The sequence below is a fragment of the Lonchura striata genome, chromosome 2 (assembly GCF_050655825.1).
Source record: "Lonchura striata isolate lonStrDom1 chromosome 2, ASM5065582v1, whole genome shotgun sequence".
NCBI lineage: Eukaryota > Metazoa > Chordata > Aves > Passeriformes > Estrildidae > Lonchura > Lonchura striata.
In genome coordinates this window covers 70,565,342-70,592,849 of record NC_140704.1, presented here as the reverse complement: position 1 = coordinate 70,592,849, position 27,508 = coordinate 70,565,342, and the positions used below count along the sequence as shown (strand labels likewise).

Here is a 27,508-nt window from a genome sequence, read left to right as displayed (position 1 = left end):
ACACACCACAGTGGGACACAGAACAGCTGACCAAATGTGTGTTTATGTCCATGGATTTCCCAGAATTATGCAGAAATTAAATGCTGCTATAAAGGGTAGAATTCCATTTTGATGGCAAGGATTATGCTGCCTTTGCCACAAAATCATGCAATCCCCTCCTCTTATCTTACCCATTGCACACTGTACAAGTCCTGCTGTCAGAGAGGCACAAATGTTCAAGTAACATTTTTATTTATTAGTCTACTTATTCTTTGAGTAGGTTTATTCAGTCCTACTGAATGATAATGAACCAATATAAGAAAATTCATGGTCACGTGCATAAGCAACAGGAACCTGTAAAGGTACCCATATTCAAATTTCATTGACAAATTGATGGCTGGTATCCCAGGCTTCTAACTGCACGATCATGTAACATAAATTAAAAAAAATAAAATAGAGAATTATGTTAAAAACTAATAAATAAAACTGTATCAATGGGAAGCACAATGGGACCTCAATCTTTGCCTCTGTCATATTGTCTTTTACAATATGATTAAACAGAGTAACCAGTAGCAATGGGAAGCAGGAGGCTGTTATCTTCAGTAATTGGCCCTTAGCAGTGGATGAAGGACAAAGTCTGACACTGTGACTACTTGCTTCACAGATGGGAGTAATGCTGCAATTCATAAACTTGATGTGGTTTTCCAAATCTGAGTGGAAATGCAGTTCAAAAGCTTCAGGCTGTTTCCTCCCATGGCTCTCTACTTTTGTCTCCCAAACACCTAAATTTTCCAAAATCATCTTTATAGACCTGAGTCTGATCACTGTCCCATCCTTCTCTATTCTTTACTCTCTGCTCCTCTAGTCTCAAAGATGCAAGGATAATTGCAGTTAATAAAGAACCTAAGGATTATTGATTTTCAGCCAAACTTGTAGAAATAACAATTCTCTAGGCTGAACACCTCGAAAAATTTGGACAAATCTTCACATTTTACATGACTTCTCCAAAGTATATAAGTGTCTCATTTCCTTCACATCAGGCTTTTTGGATGGAGCTAATCTACTTTTGTCACTGTAATTTATGGATTTTTAAGTTTCTTTCATATAATTTGGTTTGACCAGTAGTTTTCTGCAAATGATACATTGGAAAACAATAATTTTCTTGGTAAATTGCTTGTGTGGTTTTAACAGTGACATTTTATTTGACAAAGTAAAGTTCAAAGGACAAGTTTGGGGGCTTTTGTTGGTTTTTGGGAGTGTTGTTTTTTTTTTTTAACCTAGATACTGCTTTCGAAATTAATTTTCATTTACTTACATGTCATATTGTTTTACCTCAGGTGTCCTCCCACTGAAAGTTGAAAAGGAACATAGTATATAAGAAACATTATCAAAATCTAATCCTTGATTCCTGTAATCCAGTCTTCAAAACATAGCAGCATACACTAGGCCCCTTTAGTCATCCACAATTTACAATACATTTGCTTGCTACATAAATTTGACAAGAATACTGTAAATTTTTTGAACAAGGCAAGAATTTCCAAATTTGCTATATGTTACTGTAGATAAAAAAAATGCTTTCAATTTCAGATCAGTTATTATCTTGTAGAACATTCTGAAATGCTCCTCCATTTCTGCTAAAATAACAATTGCGCTTTCAAAAACAACAACAATAACAACAAATCTCATATGTAAAGTAGTGGCAAAGCCAATTTGCAGGTGCTATAAACTGCAAACATTCTCATGAATTCCCAAAAATCTACATCGTTTTACACCACTGTGTTTAAGTAGAGTCTTGTGGTTTAGAGCAGTAATGATTCCTAGAAAATATCTAAAGGTACTCAAAACCAAAATTTAAGGGAAAATCCTCTGGAAGAAATGACACCATCACAGGATGGTGTAGACCACTGGAATAGCAACCATGCTATCAAAACATAGCCAAAGGAACACGGTTTGAAAAGGATTAGAATATCATTATCAATGACATGAAGAAAAAAGATAAGAACAGCTTAACTACTGCCTGTCACTGCATGCACCTAGTTCAGCACCCAGCTTAAATAGTATTCAGGCAGCTGCCTGTGTATATACCCAATATTACATGTTAATTTAAAAGTTAAGACTGCCAAGATAGCCCTTTTCTTTTCTTTTTTTTTTTTTTTCCTTGCTCATTCAGATGGAAACACCAGAGACTCTGTTAAAGTTTTTTGCATGGTGTGTATGCACTATGCCTTCAAAATTGAGTACCAGGATGTTCAGGGTGGCTCCATGGCTGACAGCTTCTCCATGCTCTACATCATAGTTGAAAAGGGAATACACCCAGCAGGACTCAGCATATAGATGGGACTTCAATTTCTTATTAAAAAGATTCTGACCTTTCTCAATATTAATCTCATCCACATGTCTTCACCTCCCAGCAGCTCAGATTTCCCACTTCTAGAATGAGTAAGGAGAGAGCTTGTCTACTTAGATAGGACTGGAAAGGAATTTAATATACACCTGTCACAAGGAAATCCTTGTTCAACAAATAGGGGAAAGGTACTCAAAATAATGGTCTGGATTGTAGCTCTCATTTTATGGCAAAGCCATGGGGTAACAGTAAGCAACTCCTTTTAACATTTTTCTCTCTGCTTTCCCTCATCCATTTTGTATTGGCTGCTAGAGGGTTTGTTGGAGGAATGTCCCTTATTTTGATGTTTCTTCTGTTTCTTTTCTCATGCCCAGGGAACAGTCCTTTACTGGTAACATAGTTTAGAGCTGTTGCTATAATTTGAAGAATTTTTAAGCTATTTCATCTAACCGCAAAATAATTGTTTTTTTCAATGCATTGAATACCTCAGACTGTAAACACAAATCAATAAAGGAATAAGAAAGGAAACACAGTGTAAAATTGAAGTAGATGTCAACTTGATAGGCTACTATGGCTCAAAAAGAATTACAGTCTGTCATTCAAAAAGTCAAATACACAGTGGTTAAATACCAGAAAATATTTATGAGACAAACAGCAGTATTCAGCATTCAGATAAAGAGGCTGTTTTAAGGCATGACAAAAATGGCATCTGTTGAAATACTTCTAGCACAGAGAAATCCAAGATAGCATTCTTTGGTATGGCAGTCTCTATCGTTTCCCTCAGTAGATGGATTAAAACGATGACAGATGAAGATTCATTGCCAAAGTAAATGAAGGATCACATTTTGATACGTAATTACTTGGGTTTGGGCCACCAAAAAAAAAAAAAAACCCAAAAAAATCTAAACACAGATTCAAATATTTACACTGGTAATATTAAAATAGTTTTTGTCATTCAAGCAACTGTCAGAAATTTAAAGTAGCAGTGCCTTTCCATCAGCAAAACGACAATTGTGGTGATGATTTAGTTTCAGCAAATACATTTTGTACCATACAGCTTTTGGCTACAGCAGGTGCATAAAGTTGTCTTCTTCTAGAAACACTGTCCAGTGTGTATACATGCAGATTTTCCATATCTTCTGAAAAATTAAATAGGTATATCCTGTTGCAGTGTTGAAGATTTGGCATAAAATCGTAACCCTACTGAAATGAATGAGATTTATTGTACAAATTTCAGTATGGCTTGGATTTCACCTTTTGGACGAGAGAATTACCACTCGATACTTCATCTGTCCTAAACATTCCCTCAAGACAAATAGGACATAATGCATTTCTGCAGCACTCCTGAAAGTCCTTGTTTTTGTTTCAACCTGGCGACAGATGCCAGCCATACTGGAAGCGTTTCAAACTGACTCCAAGTAAGACATTATCTTGCTGCCCAGAGAAGAAACTTTCCTCTTCTGTTTGCTAAGCATATAAGGGAATGTTTCAGACATGTTTTGCAGGATAAACCCTTTTGTTTTACTAATAGGGCTCATGCACATACTTCCAGTGGGAAAACATCTGTTTTACAAATCTGTCCTCCTAGATATAGATGGATTCAAACTACAGACTCTGGAACCACATCCAAATACTCCCAAAGTTCAGCAGAGTTTGGATCAGGGGGCTGGACTGAAGTAATTGCAGAAAAATAGGCCAGGTTTAGGATTTAAACTTGATACATTTTCAGGGACACTGAGACTTTATCTTAAGACCAGCTCTGCTTCTCAGTTCCTGGCACATTCATTTCGTGTTGCTTTGGGCAGGCAGGCTGTACCTATACACAGCAACACAGTGCAAGTACATGCCAGTCTCTTATGAAAAACTCGGGTGAAGTTAAAAGTAACTTTCTAAATCCCTTTCATTCATCCACCAAAGAAATTTTCAAACTTCTGCCTCATCGCACACCTTAGTCAGACAGTGCAATATGATCCAAAACAAAATCAAATCTTTTAGAAAAATATTTTATAACAGAGTGTGTTAGCTGGCATCTAATGGTTGTCAGCTTTGACATATTGTCCATTTTATTTTTTTTTTATATTGGGGTCATATTTAAACATAATAGTAACTGGGGAAGTAATTATCTTAGTTTTTTGAAAATCTGTAATTTTGGTTCTGCTCCTTAATGAACTGTTATCAAATAAAAATAGACAACAAATAATTCAATGAAACCTTGAAGATATAGACCAAAGTACCCTTGTGAACTTTTAAGCTGAGGAATTAAAGTCTTCTGAAACATCTGCTGCTCAATAGACTCCATCAGGTCAGAAGTTTCAAGTGTAGAATCTACTCCTTGTGAACATATAACAGATGTTGTTGTTCCTTGTCTTATATCCAATATATGAGTACGTAAGAGAGAGTAGCAAAAAGCTTTCTGAAGCTACCCATGAATCCTAGATACAATATTCAGAGAATGAGCCACACTGAAAATCCCAGCTTTGTGTACCTAAACAACTCAAAAAACACACTTAGCAAATGGACTGTCCAAGCAAAACAAAACAGCCTAAAACACTACTCTCGGATAAAAATAGCAGTAGCAAATTACAATCTACACTTACTGAGCTCCCCAATCAATAGTCTTAAGAATTAAATATTTCTTTAAATCCTTACTGGGAGAGACAACAATTATAAATAATTAAAGCAAATTACAGCATCAACTATCTATACATAACACCTGACATGAGAGAAACCACTAAGAGGGGACTGCTTGAAGCTGGTGGAGCCATAGTTACACAGATCAGTTTCCAGCTGAAGCAGTCTGTCCCACTCTCTCCTGCTGGTGATGCCCTTTCACTTCCTGATGCCAACTACATAACTGCATATTGATCTGGAGAGAGAAAATTCTGCTAAGAATCACCTTTTTGCCACATCATTCTTTACTCATGGGGAGACAATAGCAAGGAGCAGGTACTGCCTAAAACCCAAAATGGCAGCTAAAGACTATTCCTGCTTCTCTAGTTAGCTTTGGACTGGGCCTCATCTCCACTGACAAAAGATTTACCACATAGTTATCTTTTAGCTTAACGGAGAGACCCCAGCCTAATTCCATTTTTACCCCTGCCTGCAATAAGTGATGCCATCAATGACTAATATTTTCTATGTCTCTTCTCCCCACAGTAATTGCAACTTACATTATACATTATTTTCTGGATGATGTTGATGACATAGATGATGTAAGTTTAAGCTTTCACATTTTCCATTTTCCATATTCTGTGCTGCATCATCATATAATTCTGTACTTCATATAAAGTGTTTGCAAGTTCTCTTCACAGTTTAGTTAGTCAAAACAATCCTTTTCCAGCCTGAGAACTAAGGACACCATTGCAGTTTCAGGCCCAAAAAGTGTAAACAGCAGTGAATTGAGGCAAGCAATCTGGGAGAGTGGGACTTCATAACCTGAAGCTGTAACTGGAGAATTTACCCCAACATGTAAAGGAACCAAAACTTATAAAAGTGTGAAAACTCACGGTGCACTGTCCATCTTGTGTGTAGCCTTGGCTGGACTCTTGCACTGCCCAAGGTGTATCCTTTGAAGGCCTTTTAATAAATACCTACTTTATTGCTTTAATACTGTCTAGCCTCTGTTCTAGGTAGCCTCTCAAGGCATCAACATAAAAGCCCAGAAGTGGTGCAAATGTTCAGAAAAACTCATATATCATACATGAAAGGGGTGTGATTCCATAAAGCTGGAAGAGAAAGTCACTTTGTACTTTGTAACTTTGTACTTACAAATGAACAGTAAATACTAGAAGAACAGCTCACCACTGAATGAATGTTTTGTCATTCTCCTTGCTGGGAGATGTGAAAAACTCCTGCCATAAAAATGCTGCCATTGTAAGAGAACCAGAGTACTGTGCCTGATGCAGAACACAATTTTTTCTGAGAAGTCTGGGAGGCAGGCTAAGGGACTACATGGCATGTTGTTTTACAGGAGCTACTTTGCTCTGATAAGGAAATTAAATGAATCTAGGTTTTTTCCAACCTCTGCAGCAGGACTTTGCACCTCAGACTGTGGCACAACAAGGCAAGTGTGCAGAGCAGGTGGTTCGCCTCACTCATCATGAGTCCAAGATGGGAAGACTCTTGTAGCCTGGCAGCAGTTCAATCCATTCCAGTCCTTCTTGCAAAGCTCTGGCAGGAGTCTCTCCCCTCACCGTTTCTCAAAAAAGTGCAAATTTTTTTTCTGTGTGGCCTTTGACCTGTTACTTAAGAGGGACTGATAGTTATAACCTGGAATGAAAACCCAGTATCACTTCTAGTGGAGTTATTCTGAGTCATGACTACTGTCATGTGCTCTAGAAGAAAGCACAAAGTAAGCACAGTTTTAAAGAATAAGCAGTTAGATGGATTTGTGGATTTTTGCCTAGAAGGAAAATTAGCAAAATGTATTTCTCTTCCCTTGAGATTACGTGGGGCACTGACATCCCAGAGAAACCAGGGGTCACAAAAGAGTTGATGCACCATCCTCACAAGTCCATAGAGACAAGACAGGGAAGACAGGGGCATCCTTAGTATTCTCTTTTGAATTACTTTCAGACAGAAGTCTGTAAGTATCATACAGAAAGTTATTTTTGTAATTTTTTTTTTTTTACATCCCAATATTTAACTACTGCCCCACTATTGGGAGAAGATTAGATTAATAAAAGAGAAAAAGATGTATGAAATAAATGAGGACTCCCTCTACCAATATAAAAGTTCCATTTATGACCTGGGGTTGGTAAGAGCTAAAGTATTCAGACCCTCTCGATCTTTTGCAGTCATTGCAAAGGATCAGTGACCCACTCAGCAAAGTATCTATAAAGAAATGGGGGTCTGTCTCATCATTATTAAAACTAATCAGCATTTGTGTTTGCAACAAAGAAGCTAAGGTTTTAATAGAACAGAAAAGAGACAACCTTCCAGCCTAAGAGGCTGTACCTCAGCTGTACTTAACTGATACATTCCGGGCTGAGGAAAGTCTTGTCCTTGTGAGACTTGCTCAACATGTCACACTGAAGAATTATTGTGGCAAAACATAGGAGTTTTTGATCTATTCTTCAACCATAAAGTATGAAAACACTTTTCTACAGGTGACAAAATCTTTCAGTCCATCAGTGCTGCACTCTACCAGGACTCAAAGTAAAACACCCTGTCATTTCCCTTTAGAAATTCTCAATTTAAGGCAAATTACAAAATTATAAAAGCTTTTGTGCCTCAAGGTAAAAAAGCAACATTTCCATACTATGTTCACAAAATATGAGGGAGGAGAAAAATGGCTTTACCTCAAGTTGAATGTCCAAAACTAATAATCAGATAGCTTGCCCAAAAAACATTATGGCTAGTACACAGGCAAAGAAAGGCATCTCTTCTTTCGCAATATAGTTTTTATTTGAAAAGCATCAAAAGTCATACAATTTTACATAAATGAAAACACTCTGAAACTTGCAACTCTTGAAGGAAGCTGGTGTTCCATGAGTTTTATAACTGAAAATTATGAGAATTCCCAACAATCACAGGGGAAAGTAGAAGTTTCCGAAACCTGCTAATGAAAATGGTAATCTCGATACTGTCAGTGTTTATAGGGCGCTTGTTTCTCAGCCATGACTACAAGTTATGTCTATATTAGGATGCAGAGGAGGTCAATAGGAGATCACAGAACAGGCAGTGCTGAGAACCATCAGTATATACATTTCAAGGAGTTTTGTCTTGAGAACTTATTCTTCTTGTTGACTGAACTCCCCGTAGTGATGGAAGAAGGCTGTGTGTGCTCATGGAACATGTCTTTAGGTTTAGTTTGATTTGAACTAGATCCAGCTGCAGAGGGTGAGACCTCTGTTCAGTGTAAAGTCCAACACATGATGTACAAGGGTGCATCTGCAGATTGGCTTCTAGAGGATGCCCTCCAGCCAAAAAAATATATACCCTGCAAAGAAGAAGATTAATAATTTTGAATAGATGAAGGAGGGCGGGGAGGGGGGGGGGGTGGGCAGGGGTGGTGGTGGAAATAAGTAGCATATCCTGGCAGTAAAGCTCACCTTCCCAACAGTATTTCAGTCCATGATAATCCAAGTGGAATCTGGAGGTACACAGTCCTGCTCAGATCAACAAACTCCATGTCTCTGAGTCAAGGGAAGAAGAGGTTTTGCCAATTTCCTCAAGTGAATCTGCTCTTACTTCATCACAAATTATTCTCAAAAGCTAAAAATAACTGTTAATTTTTCTATATAACCCTTTGTATCAATCTTCCCATTAACACAGGCTGTACTTGTTTTCTGTGTGTTTGCTAGGAGCCACGACAAATGAAGCAAATCGCCCAATTTCAAGAATAACTTAGTGAATGTAAAAGAATCACACAGACAAATCCAGCTGAGGCTAAATATTTGGGCCTGATCAAAAACTTGCAAAAACTAAGTGGAGACTTTCAGGATCCAGGCACATTCTGTCTTTCTTGTACTGCAACACTGGAGGATGTACAATTAATGATGAGTGAAGGACTTGTGACTTGGTTATGGATCACCTTCTGTCTGACTTGATCTCCTGAATTATTTTTGTTGTAACAAAACTCTTTGTGGAATACTGTACTTCATTAATTGCCTGGTAACGTTAGTTTTGCGGCTGATATCTGCCACTGATCGGACAAATTGGGGAAAATATTTTTCTTTTCCCAGATCATGGATATCTGTAGAAATTATGTTTGGACTGTTTTATAAAATCTGAGACTGGTATAATATAACAAGATAGTCAAGAAACCAAGGACGACTGCAAAAAAACGGGACAGAGACAATTTTAGGCTTCTCATCAGTGTAAGGAAAATTGAACTATGTGACCCCAAAAGAGGACAAAAATCACTTCTGGGACACCATCAAATCTTGTATTTTGGTGGAAAAGGAAAGGCATTGGGAGGTGTAATGGGAATGTATGGATGTGAAGCTGGATTCGAATTCTATGGAACTGAGGAAAGAAGGGGATGAACTAGAAGAGTTCTGAAGAGATATGGAAGCTGCTATTATGTTTTGTGAGGGGATTTCTTACTAACCTTTCTGATAAGCCTGCAGAACTTCACTCAATCTGTTTGTCTATGGTAGCTGGACATGGCAGTGACATAGAATCAGATTTATCTGCCCAGTGCATGATAATGGCCATATTCCACCAACCCCCAGCTCTCATCCTTTCCAGAGTAGGGTCATTTAAGAAGGCATATTTTGTCTTTGGGAAAGATTCTGTCAAAAGGAAATGGTGTTTGTAAAGCTTCAGATAAAGCCAAAATGTTCCAGCTCAACTGATCCAGAATAGTAATTTTCTTTTTTTCCTCTTGAAATTCATTTGTTTTGGCAGTTCCTACATGAAAACAAACAAAACCAAATAAACAAGAAACCCAGAAAACTAATATTTTTATCTGAAAGGGCTTTTTAAAAATATAATTTAATGAGCCATGAAACCCCCACTTCATTGTTTAAAGAATTTTTAAATTAAAAAAAATTGTTAATTCTTTTGGTTTTACCCTAAAAATACTTGAGCAACACAAAAAATTGAAAAACCTAGCTACCACTGAGTTTTCCTGATTTCTCTGATCAATTCATTATGCTTTTCATAGAATTATAGAACCATTTAGGGTGGAAAAGGCCTTTGAGATCATTGAGTCCAACCACTAACCCAGCACTGCCAAGTCTACCACTAAACCATGTACTTGATTGATCTGTGCATCTTTTAAAATACCCCCAGGGATGGAAATCAACCACTACCTTGGGTAGATTATTCCAGTGCTTGAAAGCCCTGCTGGTGAAGAAATTCTTCCTAGGATTCAAACTAAACCTCTCCCAACTTGTGGCCATTTCCTCTTGTCCCGTGACTTGGCAGTTGGCATAAGAGACCAACCCCCACTTGGCTACAGCCTCCTTTGGAGAAAATGTAGAGAATGATAAGGTCCCCTCTGAGCTTCCTTTTCTCCAGGCTAAACATCCCCAGCTCCCTCAGCTGCTCCTCCTCAAACTTGTGCTCCAGACCATTCACCAGCATTACTGCTCTTCTCTGGATATGCTCCAGCCCCTCAATCTCCTTCTTATAGTGAGAAATACAAAACTGGATCCAGGATTCAAGGTGCAGTCTCACCATTGGCCAGGATAGTGGGGTAATCTCTGCCTTGGTCCTTCTGCCCACACTATTATTGATACATTTCTGATTTTTGCATCTTTTCAAGAATCTAATAAAGAGCCTTTCAAGGCTCCACACTTGTCTTAGCAATGACCAGAGTGCTTTTTCACTCTGAATATTCATTCTTTCTGCAGCATCTTATTCAAATTAAGTTTTCAGTTGGATGTCTAGGATGGGAATGCAAACCATGGCCATTTTTAGGGTTCTGAAATGACTAAATTTTTAACACATCACGGAAACACATTCTGGTTCCCCCCTATTAAAATGCAGAAGTAATTTTTTGATAATTTGTCTAGACTCTTGGTTCCACCTCCTTCCCAGAGATGTAATTAAAAAGCAGCTCTGCAACGTCCATCAGATGTACATTTGGCTTCAAGAACACAGATGCCCTTGGACTTTCATCTTCCCACAGCCACTGTCATGCATGTTGTTTTTGCTGTTACACCCCACAGTTTCACAGACAGGCATAGCCTGGATTACAGTGGGAATGCTACATTTCCTCTTCACTTAAGAATATGCAAAGCCCATAGAGGGAGTGCCAAAGTATCATTCCCTGCTGTGCAAGTGTGACAAATATATAGACAGCTTTCTCAACAATCTGAGAGAGTAAGAAAAGCATGTTCAGAATTTACATAAATTGCAGGGCCCTGTTGACCACAGACTTTCATGAGAAGGCCTATGCTTGTAAACTGGGGTGGGCACAGAATTCCATTTCTCTATTACACTAGCAGAAAAAAAAAAAATCAGTGATGAGAGCTACAAATATTAGAAATATTAATGATGGATAGAACTTTATATCAGTGAGCAATTTAATGAATAAATTTCACATGGTAAGAGTGAGGAAGAGAGGGATAATCCAATGCATAGGTTGTTCAGAGCTCACACCACTGGCCAAATCCTGGCTGCTAGAACTATGCCAGTAACCACTGGCAACTGCAGCAGTGTCAGCTCAGCCTGTTTCAGCTGTAAGACTGTGTAACTCGCCTTATAGTCTTCCATTAGGGCCTTAATGACTCATAAATCACGTTTCAGAATCCTAAAGCCTTCTTCATCCTTCTCTCAACTAAGATTTCCTCTGACCTTTGACAAGATTTCATTTTAGCCCTAATGCAGATCTTCATCTACAAAAATGATGAGCACAATGTTAATTTTTAAGTTCTGTGAAGGGCATACCCAATACAAAGAAAGCACTTGTAAGTCACCATACTAACATCTGGACAAATCAGGCAGGAAAGCAGCTAAGCACAAGGCAACTAGACCAGGTAGACAAATGTTTTGTTGCGCTTTAAACTTTAATTGTTCATGAGGGTAGATGAACTATGAATACAAAAAAAGAAAAAAAAAGAGGTGACAACATTGTATGAATTTTAAAATTTTATATAATTTCTGAGGTTACCTTAGAACAAATTCACAGAGGCAGAAAGGCAGGCACACACCTACATTCACACACACATGTGCATTATTTGCAAGTGCAGCTTCAGGTGCATATGAAAAGCTCATTTTTATGTGCAGGTGAAAACTTTGTCCAGTGTTGAGGCTTGCAACTCAGGAAATTTTGCACAGTTCACAAGAGTGGAAAAAAGTTTTGATTTCATGGTAAATGTTTCATAAAACAAAGACCAGATGTTTGTCTTAGCTCCTGTTTTTACTCTGCCTTACTTTCCCAGCTGGAGTTATTAATTATACCTTTTATTCTCCTACTGCAGCTCTTAACTCCAAAATATTAAATAGCTTGATTAGCACTGTTTAGCTTTTCCTAGGTGCTTTATTGAATGTCACATTTAACATTCTGGCACCTCACAGATGAAACTAAATTCTTCCAGCCTTGAAGAAATATGACTTTTTTTTTTTTTTTTACCAGAGATCAAGAGAAGGGCATTTGTTACATATTTATGAATACATCACATTGGACGTTTCTATTTATTTTTTAACATGCTCTCACAAACACACAGCCTGTCCTAAGCTGTATATTATTTATAAATGTTGACACTTAGTACTTTTGGAAAAACCTCTTGGAAAAACAAATTGTGAAATAGGGACTGGGAGGCTCACAGAGATTTATAGAAACCTAGTAGTCAACAAACTATCCTCATATGATTTTTCTAACTCTTCTACGTGTTTGGAAGACTATAGAAAAGAATGCAAGTAAACAATCCTTTAGCAGATAATGAACTTTCAATTCTTCATCCTGGTGCAGCTTATATGGCTGTACCTACGTTCCTGAGAGAGAATCAATAATTCACCATAAGACACCTTTGTTGTTGCTCCATTAGTGGCTGGTTAAGATAGTGCCAAGATTTGTTCTTTCAAATTGCCTATGACCCAAGTCCTAAAGCTCTCTACTCAAGTGAACCTTGAGCCAGCCATCAGATGATGGCCATCCCAATGTTTGCATTGGACTAGTATCTAAAGTCAGGAGGCTGGTGTGTGATTGCTGTGAAATAAAAAGCTGCCTTTTTATTTCACAGGCTGTGAGTTAAAGTGTTTGCAAACAGCTTTCTCTCGTCTCCCTTCCACCCTTAAAGTTTAGGATTAACATGGGTAGCTGCCTACGTACCTGAAAGTGCTTTCAAAAAAAACATCATTTTTATCAATTGAACTCATATTCTTCGACATCTTTTCAGATTCTAATGTTTTAAGGACTTTTTAGAAAATGTTATAACATTTATTTTCATGTGTTTTCTTCTACCAGGAAAACACGTTGATCGATCACCTACTTACTCTGAAGAGAGAATAGACTTTGTAGACTCTGACTGTTAATAGCAGAATACAGTCAGAAGTAAAGGCTTAACACAGATTTCAGCCTATGGCTGGATACAGGTCCTAGATAACCACTGAAAGCTGCTCCTCTGCAGATGGAGCCAAAGACAGCTCAGTTTGGCCAATTTTTATAATAGTTCCTTTGAATTCTGAGATACCAGATCTTAAAAAGCAGATCTTTTATTTCTATGAATTTGCATTCACATCCACATATAAGTGCCCATGGAGGAGGGGCTATATCTCCATCACAACAGAGCACAGGGGTGAGGGCACTGCATGGAGCTTGCCAGCTGGAGGAGCTCAAACTACAAAGCTGGAAGCAGCCAGGTCACACTGAGTAAATGAGACAGAGACCCCCTTTCATTCTTTTCACCATATGCCAAGCATCCTGCACGCTGGGCATAGGGCAATAGTAGCACACCATGTTTATATACATGTGCCAGGAGCTGTAGCCATTGCCACAAGTGCAGAAGCAATTAGGACTTAGAAAATTTTCTAACCCTGCAATGATTTCTGTTTGCCACAGATTACCCCCTGACCCCACTCCCCCGCTGTGGTCTCTCACTCTGCTTGGTTTCCCATTCCATTTACTTCCAAAGTGACCCCCCAAGCCCGAACAAACAAAACCAGATGTGGGACTAAAATGCTATTTTGTGTCACTGCAGCAGCCCTTTGTTTTGCTTCATTTGTTTAGCTCTAGTTTGCAAGAACTTTGGGGCAGAGGCTCTCAATTGCGCTTTGTTTACATCTCATCTGCAAAGGGCCTCCTTCTTCTTCACTGGCTCTTGTACTCTACCACAATAAAGATGACTATTAATAATATGACCTTCAGCTAGCTGGAATGTATTCAGCAATTTAGGGCATTGACATTGGAGAAATCCTTATGAATGCCTGAGATCATATAATCCTTCGATTTGTTTTCAGGCCTACCTCCAAACTGTGGTTAAGTAGCTATCATTTCTAACATTTGCATTCCTCTTACCCCATAGTGTGTGGGGGGGATGGTACTATCATAATTATACCACATTCTTCTGGGTTCCATAACGAGCTATTATTTTGCTAATGGAATATTCAAGCAGTCTGCAGTAATTTATCAAATAGTCCCAAGTCCCATTTTCTCTGTGTGAATCTTTTTGTTCACAGGTAAATTGATGTGTGGGGGGTTATCAAGGCTTTTTTGTAATTCAAATTAAGCATTCCACCCCCCTCTCTGAAAAAAAGATCGTTAGACACAGAGTGTTATTTTTTTTTCTAATGATGTTTAGAATTAGAATTGTGCAGGCTTCCTGTGAGTGGCAATTTCTGCATTTTAATTCATTCTTACAGAGTTTTTGCATTTTAACACCTAATTTTGAAAATTTGCCTAAACTAAAAAGGAGCAAAATGTAATTCCATTTCTCCTTACAACTATTGTCTGCTCCACTGTCAGATTAAACTGCCAACAGTGTAGAGTGCCATTGAATTGGAGATGAGAGGGAAAAAAAACCACCACCCTTTCAGTTTATTTTACTTTCAGTAAAGAAAAGCCAAAAGCCAAAACCTGGATGTATACTTAGACCACACTGAAAAAACACACACACACACACCTCACACACACACTCATGCTTCTTTAACTGTGTATTTCTCTATGTAAGGGGAAGAGGGAAGGAGTGTGCACACGTGCACACTCCTCCATGCACACATGCACACGTATGCAGGGTAGGAGAGGAATGGGTACCTAATAAAAGAACAGTATGTGCAAATAATTTCTGTGAATGACAAGACTTCTTGTCTTCTCAAAAACTGTCTCTGCCACAATCCCCCACTTATCTCCCAACTACAGTTGGGAAATTAATGGCTGGCAATATCAAGTGAAGAGTTTTAGCACAGAATGACAGAATGTCTGAGGTGAGAAGGGACCTCTGGAGACGGTCTAGTCCAAGCCCCTGCTTTGACCAAGATAACAGGTGACACAAAACTAGAAGTGTGGGTGGTACACTTGATGGTTGTCAGCAAGAGCAGATTGCTCAGGATTTTGTCTGGTTTTGAATATCATCATGGATGAAGACTGCACAACCTTTTTGGGTAAATGTTTGAACATCCCTGCTGTTAAAAAAACAACTATGTTTTTTTTTTACATTTAAATGGAATTTACATCAGTTTATGCTGATTTCCCCTTTTCCTGGCACTGTGCATCACTGTGAAAATTCATCCCTGTCAGGTATTTACAAACAAAGATCTCCCAGAACCTTCCCACCTCTGGGCTGAACAGTCTCAGTTGTCTCAGCCTCTCCTCCTGTGTTAGATGCTCCAAACCCTTCATCAGCGTTGTGGGATTTTGCTGGACCCTGGCACAAGGCAGCCCAGATCTGGACCCAGCACTCCAGTCAGATCTCATCAGGGCAAACAAGAGTGAAAGGGTCACTTCACTCAGTGTGCTGACAGTGCTCTTCCCAATGCATTCCAGGATATTGTTGGCTTTCTTTTCTTCAGGAGCACATTGCCAACTGATACCAACTTGGTACCTTCCAAAACCTCCAGGGATTTTTTTGCCAGGCTATTTTTTAATAGTTTGGCCTTAGCCTGGCATGGTGCATGGGCAGGACCTAACATTTCCCTTTCTTGAACTCCAGGAGGTTCCTGTCACTCATTTCTCTATTCTGTTTATGTCCCATTCCTTCCATCTTTTGTCATCTGCAATCCTGCTGAAAGCATGCTGTGTCTCATCATCCAGGTGATTAATGAAGATGCGAAACACTAGCTGCTGGACTGATTTCTGCAATACCATATAGTGACTGGGCTCTAGGTGAACTGATTGTGTCACTGATCACAAAACACTGAGACCATCAATTCAACCAATTTTTGCCCTACCTCAGAGTCCACATCCTTCATTTTCCTCACCTCATAATCCATTCACTTCCTTCATTTTGTATGAAGATGCAAGGGGAAGAATTATTGAGTGTTACAAAGGAAATGAAAATTTAAATATCATATGGAGAGGTTATTGCCTTCATCTGCCCCTATAAATGTTCTGTCCATCTCATCTTGTTAGATCCAGCTTTCACCACAAATTTAAGTGATGTCACATGGCTCTTCTAGAGATTTGCTTCTCTATAGTGCATTACCAGAAGAGCTCTTTCCTTTTTCAACCCACATTTTCCTTTGCATTGGAATGCCATATGCTGCCATGAGTTTGCATACCACTTAGGGTGTCTGAACACAGGAACTTGTTTTCTCTCTCTCTCCTATAGAAACAGCTCTTGCTCATTTATTGTGGAGTCAAAGCAGAAACAGCTAATAAGCAGTTTCGAGATCAGTCCATGAGGCATGAAAGCAGAAAATCTACCAACCATAAGGTTTTTCATCCCTGACTCATTAGTTTGGGCCAGAATTTTATTCTGTAGCCAAGCATTCCTCCCATAAAGGCTTATATTAAAACTCAGACATTACTGGAGGAAAAGAGAAAGTTTTGTTTGTGACTAGCTGGTCTGTTGTAATGAAAACCATTCTGTCACAAAGAATTTCTGATTTTTCCCAGTAGTTTATGTTTCTGTAGCCTTAGTTCAGGGGATACTGAGCCAGGTATCCTCTGAATGTGCTGATCTGGTATAGTATGTTTACTGAATGCTCTGATAATTTCTGAAGTGCTCTGCTTATTGAAACACACAAAAATCAGAATAATGAAAAGGCTTGAACTTCATCAGTTATCACCCAACCAGTCTCTCCAGCCTTCAGTTCATGTCCTCAGTGTAAACTGGTTTCCTCCCTTACCTGCTGGATAATCAGTCCACACCGGGTAGCATGAGCTCCTCCTAGCCATGCACACTGCTGACTTCCACTTCAAGAACTCAAATCAAATCCTGCAAACCCCAGATGTACATGCCTACTGTAGAGCCTGTCATGGGAGGGGCCTTATAGATGGGGTATTGTGACAGTGTAGCATGAAAACAAATGAGTCAGGTATTCATTTTAGCCAAATGACACAAACAGTACTGGCAGAGACAGCTGGGGAGGTGGGCAGGAATTTGCAGCTGTGCTAGGAATTCCTACCAGAAGAAGTGTAGCCAACATGTAGTGTGGAAATTTTAACCCTGAAGCAATGTTCTGCTATAAACAGCAAAGCTCTTGCTACTCTGTGCATGAAGGCATTTTTTAAATTTCCATTTTAGAACATATGTCAGATCTTGCTCTATTGTAACACATTCCCTTTGAACCGCATCAGCCTCATTTATAAATACGTCATCTGAAGTGGTGAAATGCTGAGATGCTCTATTGCCACATTCACTGGACATAAATACTCTGAAGCTGAGCGTCACTAGCCACATTACTAGCTGAATAAAGTTGTGCAATATAAACATTTTGCTGGTAAATAAATAAAGCATAAATGTCTTAGAATGTTGCCTGCTACCCATAGCAGCTTAGGGGAAAAGTAAGCGCTCCGTGTTTCCAGGAAATTTGTGGCATTATGATTAAACCAGAATTCATTTATTTGCTTAGCTCATCTTCTATAGTGAAGGCTGCCATCACTGAAAACCTAGTCTTTGTCTAAGACCAAGATCTGTAAAGGTAGTTGAGGTTATCCTCTGGATTTGTATTTGCTTCTTTGAAAGTGTGAGGTTTGGTATGTTTTTTGCTGGAGAATGGAGCAAAGCAATGAAAAAAAAGTTAAAGGTCTATAATATATATTTTGCAACTGTATAGAAAGACAGAGGTATCCTTTGTGCACCACAGTAACAGTTTTATGACTACAGTATCTTACCACTGTTTTAAAAAGCTACACAAGCCATTATTTATACTATACAGTAAAAAGCTTTGTTTCACTTATGATTCCTGCAGATGAAGACAGAATTACAGTACATATTTTGCTGGCAAAGATCAGTTGGTCAAAGATTTCTTGAATTCACACCAACAAAACAAAACTGTACCAAAAAAAAGTTTGTAAGATATGCTATTAAAAGCATGCTTTGGCTAACACAGCTACATATACTCAGGGGAGTCCTGGGGAAGTTTGAATAAGTCTTGGCAGTGCTGCAACTTTGCCTATGTAAAAGCACTGCAATCACGAAGGCATTTGCCATCATAACATACTGGTAAACTATTTAGACTTAGTACAGGTTTGTCCTAAAATGGAACTAAACACCAGTGCAGTCTAGGAAGACAGGAAGATATTAGACACATATAGGAGACTTTTGGTGATTCATGGGTGCACATAATCTGCCACAGCATTTACCAGGGACAATCTTTGCAACATGGAAAATGATGCAAACTCATTTTGCAACAGGCTGATGAACAAGAGAGAAGAGAGCAACAGTTTCCACTACCAAGTAAAACTGAAGCAAAGCAGCCTGCCTAGGCTGAGTTGAGTTCTCCAGTGCCAACCCCGTGACCAGCCCAGCATTTATTCGTAGTGACAAAATGGAACAAGGGTTCTGGGGAAGGGAGGTAAGGGAAGAAGATAACTGCATCAGCAACACAATTCTCTTTTTTGATTCTAATTTATGATACCGCAAGAGGCAAGCAGAGCACATTATGTGTACTCTCGTGATATTGCTGTTCCATCTGACTAGGATCCTGCTTTCCAGTTTATTTGATCAGTTCACATTGTCCAGAGAGGAATCCTGCCAACTGTGCTTTATTCCTAAGCTGCCAGTGGGCACATATACACACACTGAGGAAGACTGGCCCAACATTAAAGGCACTGTTTCTCAGAAACCAGGACTACAGTTCTTGCTTTGCCACTGAATTCTGATCTCACTCATTACCTGCGTATGGTTGAACACAAAGAGAAAAAAATTTCTCCCCCTCTACCAAACCAAGGAAAGGAAGAGTAAAAGTTGTCAGCTGCTCATACATTCATATAGGTCAAACTGTTAAAGACACACTGCCAACTTAGTGTGTAATCAATCATATTTCAGTCATTGACATTTGGGGCCAGACCCAATACTCTGCACTTCTGCCATGGTTGACACAATGTCATACTGATCACACTTGTCTCATTCTGCCACAGAATGTATTATCATTGCTTTTACTATAGCAACACACTATTGCTGAGGCAAATAGTGTTCTGCTTCCCAGAAGCATCTCATACACAAAATGAAATAAATCTCACTGGAAAACTGGGTGCTCAGTTGAAATGCTCTCTTTTCACCAGACATTTTTCTGCAATTACATATCCAAAAGAATTTTGCAAAATAACAGAACTTCCAGTTTCTTCTTCTATGGAATTAGAAGCCTTCCTGCCTTTTTTTCCCCAAGATCTTCCTAGTTCAGCATATTCATTCAGGTGTTGCTCTTTCTGTCTTCCATGCTGATATAAAGTGATTTCATTAGGAAAGGCAGGCTAAAACTGCTTGTCCTGCTAATAGTATTGCTTAATCACACAACTTTAGAGGATCCACTTCATCATTTCAAACCAACCTGTGGTAAAATATGATCAGAATGTCTTTCTTTTCTGAGGACCAAAATGAATAGAGGTTCTAGAAACTGAAAGCATAGTGCATTTTAATAATTCAGGAGACTTCGTGATTAAGAGGCTATACACTGAAACATTTGCTAATTTTTGATCTGCCTCACTGTTAGTGAACACACACACCCAGCTCCCATAACTAGTAGTGGAATCAAAGAGGGAGGCAAATCCCTCCTGAAGAGAGGCATATCGCTCCAGTCTTTTACAGGCGTAGGATCCTGAAACACTCAGAGGCTGTGTCCATGCCTATTCATGCAGAAAAAAGGAACTTTTCTGTTTCTTGTGAAAAAAGTCAGGCCGGGATGAGAATCTTCCCTAAAACCCACCCAGTTTAAACTAACACTGCCCTGATGTAATCTCTTATTTTTGCCATGGTCTGGTTAATGCAAACCTCAACTGAAAACACATGATATTGAGTAGGATTTAAACATATGCATGTAAGAACAGTAACCACAGTTCATGTGGGGGTCTTTCACAAGGTTACTGTCCCTTCAGCAGTATTGTGGGACAGTGGAATTTATAGCTAGTCCAAGCACAAAAGATCACATTGCTGTTTTACATTTGACATCTTAGTAAGCTCAGGAAAAACTCACAGCTTACCCTTGTTCCTGACAAAGAGCTTACACGAACCCCACCATTGCAGCTGTTTCTATTGAGAAGTCTTAATTTTGCTGAAAAGCTTTTCCTGCCCCCTTGCCTTCAAAATCAATATGTCATAGTTAGTTATTTCATTAAGAGCTCCTCGTGCTCTGTACACAGCTTGTCTTTGAGGACAACCTTTAGATATACCTGCTGCCTGCAGTGTTGCTAGTAAAAGGACACCTGGTATTTTGTAATGGGGATATGCCATGTGGGATCTTCATAAATATATATTATAGTTGATCTGGTCACTAAGGAAAGAAAATTGTCTTTTGGTCCTTAGTGAGATATATTTGCTCCCTTCCCTCCTTTACTTCCAAGCTGACCTCTTGCCTACAGACAGGTGTGAAGACAACCTTAAGTGACAATGAGAAAAATTTCATTTTGTAGCAAACTGCTTCTTCAATTATTTTTCTCCTTTCTATTTCTTCTGGCTGACCCAGCCCAGGCTGTTACTCTGACAGGGTCCCTAACCTCCAGATTAAAATATGCAAATGATTGTCTTTCCTTCCACTTAGACCAGTGTCAGATACTTTGAAACTATAAGAAAATATTTGATTTGGTTTTACATAAGATGAACATAGTTACTTACTTTTGTCATCTTCTTTAATTAAGTAAACCCAATTTAGCATGATGTAATCAAAGTTCAGATACAATATAAATCACAGGGTGCTTTATGTTCTCTGAAGGAGATGCTGCTAAAACAAAAATCAAACAGCTTCTGAAAATTTCTAACACCCCCTACTTTCTATTTTACATTACTCATCTTCACATTAGTATTAAATAAGTCATACTAAAACAAAGGAATGAAAAGCAGATGCAATTCATCCGCTTTTGGACTTCCTACAGATAACTCATACTGAAGTCTTTAGATTGATATTAATGATAATTGGCTTAAAATTTTGCAAATAAATTATTTCCAAAATATATGGATATTCTCCAGTTTTCAGTCACTGCAAAGCTAAATTTGGCTGATATTTTCAAGTGACATAATTATACTACACAAAGAATGGCTCTGTGCAATGATTTTTCTTTCTAATTCCTCTTGAGTTTCTCTTAACTAATTCGAGATAAACTGTTTGGTAGTATCATCATTAATAAATAAAATATAGCAGATATCTCCAAGTACACAGAGATGTAAATATACGGAGTTTTGAAGGAGAATTGTACATGGTTAAAACAAACTCCATATTTTTTAGGGAAGTTTGGAAACATGGAACTGGGGACAAAATTAAAGGACTATTTCCATAAGCATGAATCCCTTTCTGTCCCAGGTACTGTTACAGTATAACATAATACCTGAAAATCTGGAATTTCATAAATGCAGTCTTACATAATTGGTATAATTTTATCAACACGTGCCATGGACGGGACACTGATTGAAATAAAATACATGAGGAAGAGAAAATACAGGTTGTTAGAAATCACGGTAATCTTCCCAATCTTCCCCAAACACCTGGGGCATGCTGCATTTTAAAAAAGACCCACTTCTAGCCCATTACACCCTGGCAGCCCCCAGCTAATAATGATTGTCTTATTAAATATATGAGTATCTTCATAGGATTTCCTCACATTTCATTTCACCCACTTGTACATCTACAAACTGAAAAGTTCCTGAAGTTTTGTAATGTCATAATTTTGGCAAGATGTCATGAAAAGTTTTTAGCCTGGCCCTGACACATTTTAAAGACCATTTCAAGCAGTTGGGCTACATTATAAGAAATTGTTTCTCCTGAAAGCTGCCATGTTACCACTATTTCAGCTGTGATATGGGCTTGCACTGACAGTCTCCAAAGGAATGATAAATAAAATTACCGCAATGACAAATTTTCAGCTCCTTTAGTTAGACTCTGAGTGTGCCCATTGCATGAGCTTTTTCACTCAATTCCTAACATGCAGCAGAAGGTGCAATAACTGCTTAAACCACAAGTCTTAGTTACGTGTAATTGTATAACACAAAATTCATAGAAGCATAGCAAGTTTATCTTGGAAAAGGCCTTTAAGATCGTCAAGCCCAACCATGAACCCAGCACTGTCCAACATTAAACCATGTACCTCAGCGGCACATCAACACATCTTTAAAATACCTTCGGGGATGGTCACTCACCCACTTCCCTGGGCAGCCTGTTCCAATGCTTGACAACCCTGCTGGTGAAAAAATTTTTTCTAGAATCTAAACCTTTCCTGGCACAATTTGTGGCCATTGCCCCTTGTCCTGTCACCTGCCAGGCAGAAGAGGCTTACTTCCACCTCACTACACACTCCTTTCAGGCAATTGTAGAGCCTCCTTTTTTCCAGACTAAACATCTCCAGCTCCCTCAGCTGCTCTTCATAGGACTTGTGCTCCAGACCCTTCCCCAGCTCTGTTACCCTTCTCTGGAAACACTCCAGCACCTCAATGTCCTTCTTCAAGTGAAAGACCCAAAACTTGATTGGAAGTGTGGCCTCACCAGTGCCAAGTACAGCGAGAGGATCACTTCCTTGATTCTGCTGGCCATACTATTGCTGATAGAGGCCAGGGTGCCATTGGCCTTCTTGGACACCTTGGCACTGCTGGCTCAGGTTCAGGAACTTCCCCTGGTCCTTTTCCAGCCACTATTTCCCAGCCTGCGGCAAAGCATGGTTCTGTTGTGACCCAAGTGCAGCACACAGAACTTGGCCTTGTTGAATGTCATCCTATTGGCCTTTATCCATTGGTCCAGTCTGTCCAGATCTTTCTGTTTCCCTAGTTTGGGAATCCACCCTGTGCACCTAGAGAAGCCCACTATGGATCACATTCATACTGGAGTCATTCACCTTAGCTACTCAATTGTCTAACACAAAAAGCGGCCCCTGTGATTTCAATAGGTTTGGTGATGAGTAAGTTACAGCTCATTAATTACGTCTCTAGCAAGGGATTCAGGTCTCCTGGCAGACTCACTGTGCAACCACAACCACATCACATGGAGCTACACACACAAAATTTGCATTTGTCAAAAAAAACCCAACAGAAACCAAATCTGGTACTTAAGCACAAACAAGCTTTCCCTTGGAAATGCAGCTGAACACTTTAGAGGCTGCAGGCTTCTGCGCTGTAGCCACCGAAGTAAATCACATCACTTTGTGTGTGCCCACAGGCCAATCTAGCCAAGCTGCAAATCTTGCAATCCATCTCCTCTCCATTCCTGAGACTTTGCAAATTAGTCTCATGCCATGTGTTTATGTACAAACAAGCATTTTAATTCGCAATTCTTGTTTTTGTCAAGGAGGTAAAACAAACTGCTCTGTCATTGTTAGAGCTAAAACATTAAGTCAGGAGTTCATATTCACAGAAACAATTTGAGTAAATCAGTCCAAAAATCTCTTAATCATAAAATCTCAGGTGTATAAATACATAGGTCTTTGCCTTACCCACAATAAAATGTCTAAATCTGAAAAAACAAACACATCTATCCTCAGAGTTTCTTTCTGTATAAGCAGCTTCTCTTTCCTGCCATCTCTAGATGTAAAATGTACTCACTCTTCACTATACAAAGAATCTCAGTGTCTGAATTGCCATATTTTTTTTGTGCACAGGTAATCCTAAGTCTTTAACCACTCTGGATGTTGCTCCCTGAAGCACTCCAGCATGCCCACAAGCTAAATCCATATGTGTAACAAATATCTTCAATTTCATGCTACAAAACATTTCAGTAACTGGCAACAACAAAGCCCTCCCAGCTTTTCCAGAATCTTTAAAAAGAAAAAAATTTTACACCAAAATAACAATGATGTCATGAGCCCCTGTGATGTCCAAAAGAGAGAAGAATGTGCTGTGTAACTGCAGGGAGTTCTGCCCAGACAGGGTGCACGTGGCACAGTCCATGCCACCTGGCTCTGGTTTTTATTGAGGAGCTTGGCCACAATCTCAGTGATCTTTCCTGTTGTCCTTCTCTTCAATCCTTGCACTCTCTCCATGATCTTCTAGGGGGTCTGGCATTCTTTCTATGACCAATTCATGTCAGCTCTTTCTACAGCGTGTGTAGCTGCTCAGCTGAACCAATCCAGGACCTAAAAATTTAATGTATCTTAGCATTTCATCAATATATTGTAAGGATTATTCATTAAATCCTTGAAGGATTATAGTCACACTGGTAAGGTAAAGAAAAAAATATTTAGGATCCTGTTACCAATCTCTGAGCCTGCTACTTCATACAAATAATACTTCCTGGGATTTCTTATTAACTGCAATCTACTTAAAATCTTTTCCTAAAGTCTGGAAAATCAATTTTAGAAAAAAATTTCAATTTAAACTTGGCTGCAATTTACTTGCTAGATTAATCTTGCAAACTTTTAATGGGTATATTAATTAGACATCATTAATATCTCCAATATCAGGCAAGATATTTTGTTTCTTCTTAAACCAAATATGATTAATTTCACTCATCCTCAAGGGCATAATTTTTCAAGAAATAGCAAGCACAAGCATATCAGCTATTATAGTGTTAAAAGTGTCATTTTGTTTATGATTTCATGTACAGGTGTAGACCAGTCTTAAAGGCACCTGGAATCTCATGTATTTTACACGAATATCCTTGTAGGATTGAAGGCAGATATTGAATGGGAAATTGTTTGAAATACCACATTTTCAGTCACAATTCCTATATTCTAAGGTAAGTTATCTGAAAAAGAATTATCTTACCTCAAATGGACTTTTTTAAAAGATAACAGTGTGCTTTGAAATACTGCAAAATCCTACTGATGGTGCTGAAATCTCTTCTACAAAGGTGTATGAAGAACACAGTCCTTGTGCAGAGAGCAATTTTTAAAAATGACATTAGATGTTTCCTTTCCTTCCTAAAATTTCAGCCATTTAATTAGCCTTTATACTTAAAATACCATCAAGCGCCTAGAAAACAGAAAACTACACTGTTCCAGGTTTTTGGCCAGTTTTTGCTTTGCTGCTTCATTGAATCTCTCTTGCTATTACTGAATCAGCTGGCAGACCAAGTGTGTGTGGTGCCCAGTAGGAAAGCCCTCGAGCAAGCCAGCATTTCTCTCAGGCACCCAGCAGCAACCCCGCTGCACTTAGCTCAGCAATACCCATCTCTTACTCTCTTCAGATGCCAACAAATAGCCTCAGTACTCCTGTCTGCTCTTGGTATTCTTGTTGCCATCTTGTAGAGGTTCTGCACAATCTAGCTCAAGTTCTGTACATGTTCTCCAAAGACTTCCATTACAAGCACAGCATAATCACAGATGCTGGTTGTTTGGAGTTTGGTTTGTTTTTTTTTTTTTTGTCACAGCATTAGACATTCTGTGCACAGTTCTTTTTTTCACTTGTCTTTAAAGACTCACTTTACTTTTGAGGAAGTTAAGTATTTCATAGAAAGTAGGTTAGCAAACTAAACATTCCCAATGTGTGAGGCTGTTATGGAGGCTGGTACTCATTCAAAGGATAGTAAGTGACCTGTTGTTTTTCCTGCCAGCACATTCCCCATAATACAGAGGGTACCATCTCTTTCACACACACAGATTAATCTGTTTATGACATTGCATTAAACCCCATGTAATCAGAATTAGAGCTAAATATTCAGGGCCATATGAGAGAGCAACCACAAGCCCATGCATCTTCTCAATTGTTTACACTCCTGTCTGCTCCTTCCATATGACCTAGTAGTCCCCAGTGCTCAATCAAATAAAGGTGAACACAACAAAGTGTTCACTACTCCCCATCTACACAGGAGAGATGATGAATCAAACTTCTGTCACACGAACACTCCCAAAGGGAGAAGTCACAGAGTGATCAATTGGTGTTTCATCAAATGGACCTCTTGTCTTCCCAGCTCCAACTCTTCTGATTGTTTTCCATTAAATATCTGAGACAAAGAACAGTTGACCTCAACTTTTAAACTTCATCTTTCAGCATCGATCAACAGTAAATAATGGATAGGTCTTTGACAATATATTTCCATGCTATATCAATTTTTCTTCAGCTGGTCTATCAAGTCACAAGGATGCAACTCTGTCCCCAGAGACCACAGAGGTCTTTGAAGTTCCTTTAAACTGAAAGCAATCCAGAACTTTATAGACATAAATAATCTTCTGATGGGTAGGGACATCAGACAGTTGCCAGACAATGTCTGGGTCTGTTTATATAATTTTAGGCAAGCCACTGCACAGCTCTCAGAGAATTAATTAATTCAGGATAATATTGTCAGCTTACAGCTGAGAAAGAAAACACTATTTTTTGAGTGTGTTATGATTTCCCAGGATACTAGGAAATCAGTGGGCAAGAAGCTAAAGCTAATTTTGGATGAGGCAACATGCAAAGCAAATGCCTATATAAAATAAGTTTGTTAATAACTAGTGCAACTATTTAAATATTTAAGCCTGGAAATCAACTGTGATAAGAATAGGGAGAAAAAGATAGCTACATTTTTATATGTTAAAACCTTTTCTGCTGTAGGTATTTTTCATGTTGCACAACTTCATCTAGTGATATCCAGCTGCTTCCTCATTTCAAAAAGAAATAACACATCTTCAAAATCAAGTCCCTTCCCTGATGAGATCAGTAACATAAGAGAGTAAAGGATACTTCCTTGCCTTTTCTCACACTGCAGAGCTTCATGTTTTTAGAAACATGAAAGTTGCTAAAAGTTCTCATTTTCTAGGCAACAAAAAAACAGCTTCTTTGTCAGCTTTCCTTCCTTGTATGAACCTTATTTTCAGCTGGCAATGTCCATCTAGACAGAATTCCCTAATTTCTTATGCTAATACTGAACTTCTACAAGCAGACAACAAGGAGCTTTTCTTGAATCGGTTACATTTTGGGGAAACACTGCCTCATTTCATACACCAGGGTCTTGGGCTTGCTTATATTAGCTTACAACATGGAGGAACTTGGCCTAGTAATTCCAGTGTTGGCTTATCAATGGTTAACTATAAATGGATATCTTCTGTTTGGCTGGGTGCCCAGGTAGCTTTCTTTTAAATTCTTAATCCTATTTAAACATTTTCTTAATAGAAATAAGTGATGGTTTCCACACAGTAACTAAAATCACTAAATAAAGCACAGCTTTATTTACCAATTACCTTCTCTCCAGTATGACTCACCAAAATGCTGGGGGCTAAAGGCTCTCTGACAGTTCTGTTTCTGCTGCTATGACTCCTGCTTTTCCCAGTGAGATCTTCAGCTCTCTCCCTCAGACAGT

At 38.8% G+C, this 27,508-nt stretch overlaps 1 protein-coding gene across 28 annotated transcripts in view; it reads right to left on the bottom strand.

Annotated features, from left to right (window-relative positions):
- LOC110483451 (uncharacterized) overlaps positions 1 to 27,508 on the bottom strand; it is a 425,837-nt gene continuing 398,329 nt past the window's right edge. For 27 of the 28 annotated variants that reach the window (XR_014953368.1, XR_014953360.1, XR_014953366.1 and 24 more), the window contains one exon: positions 1 to 27,508. The gene's annotated coding sequence lies outside the window, so the exon portion shown is untranslated. The other variant, XR_014953346.1, reaches the window with a different exon arrangement.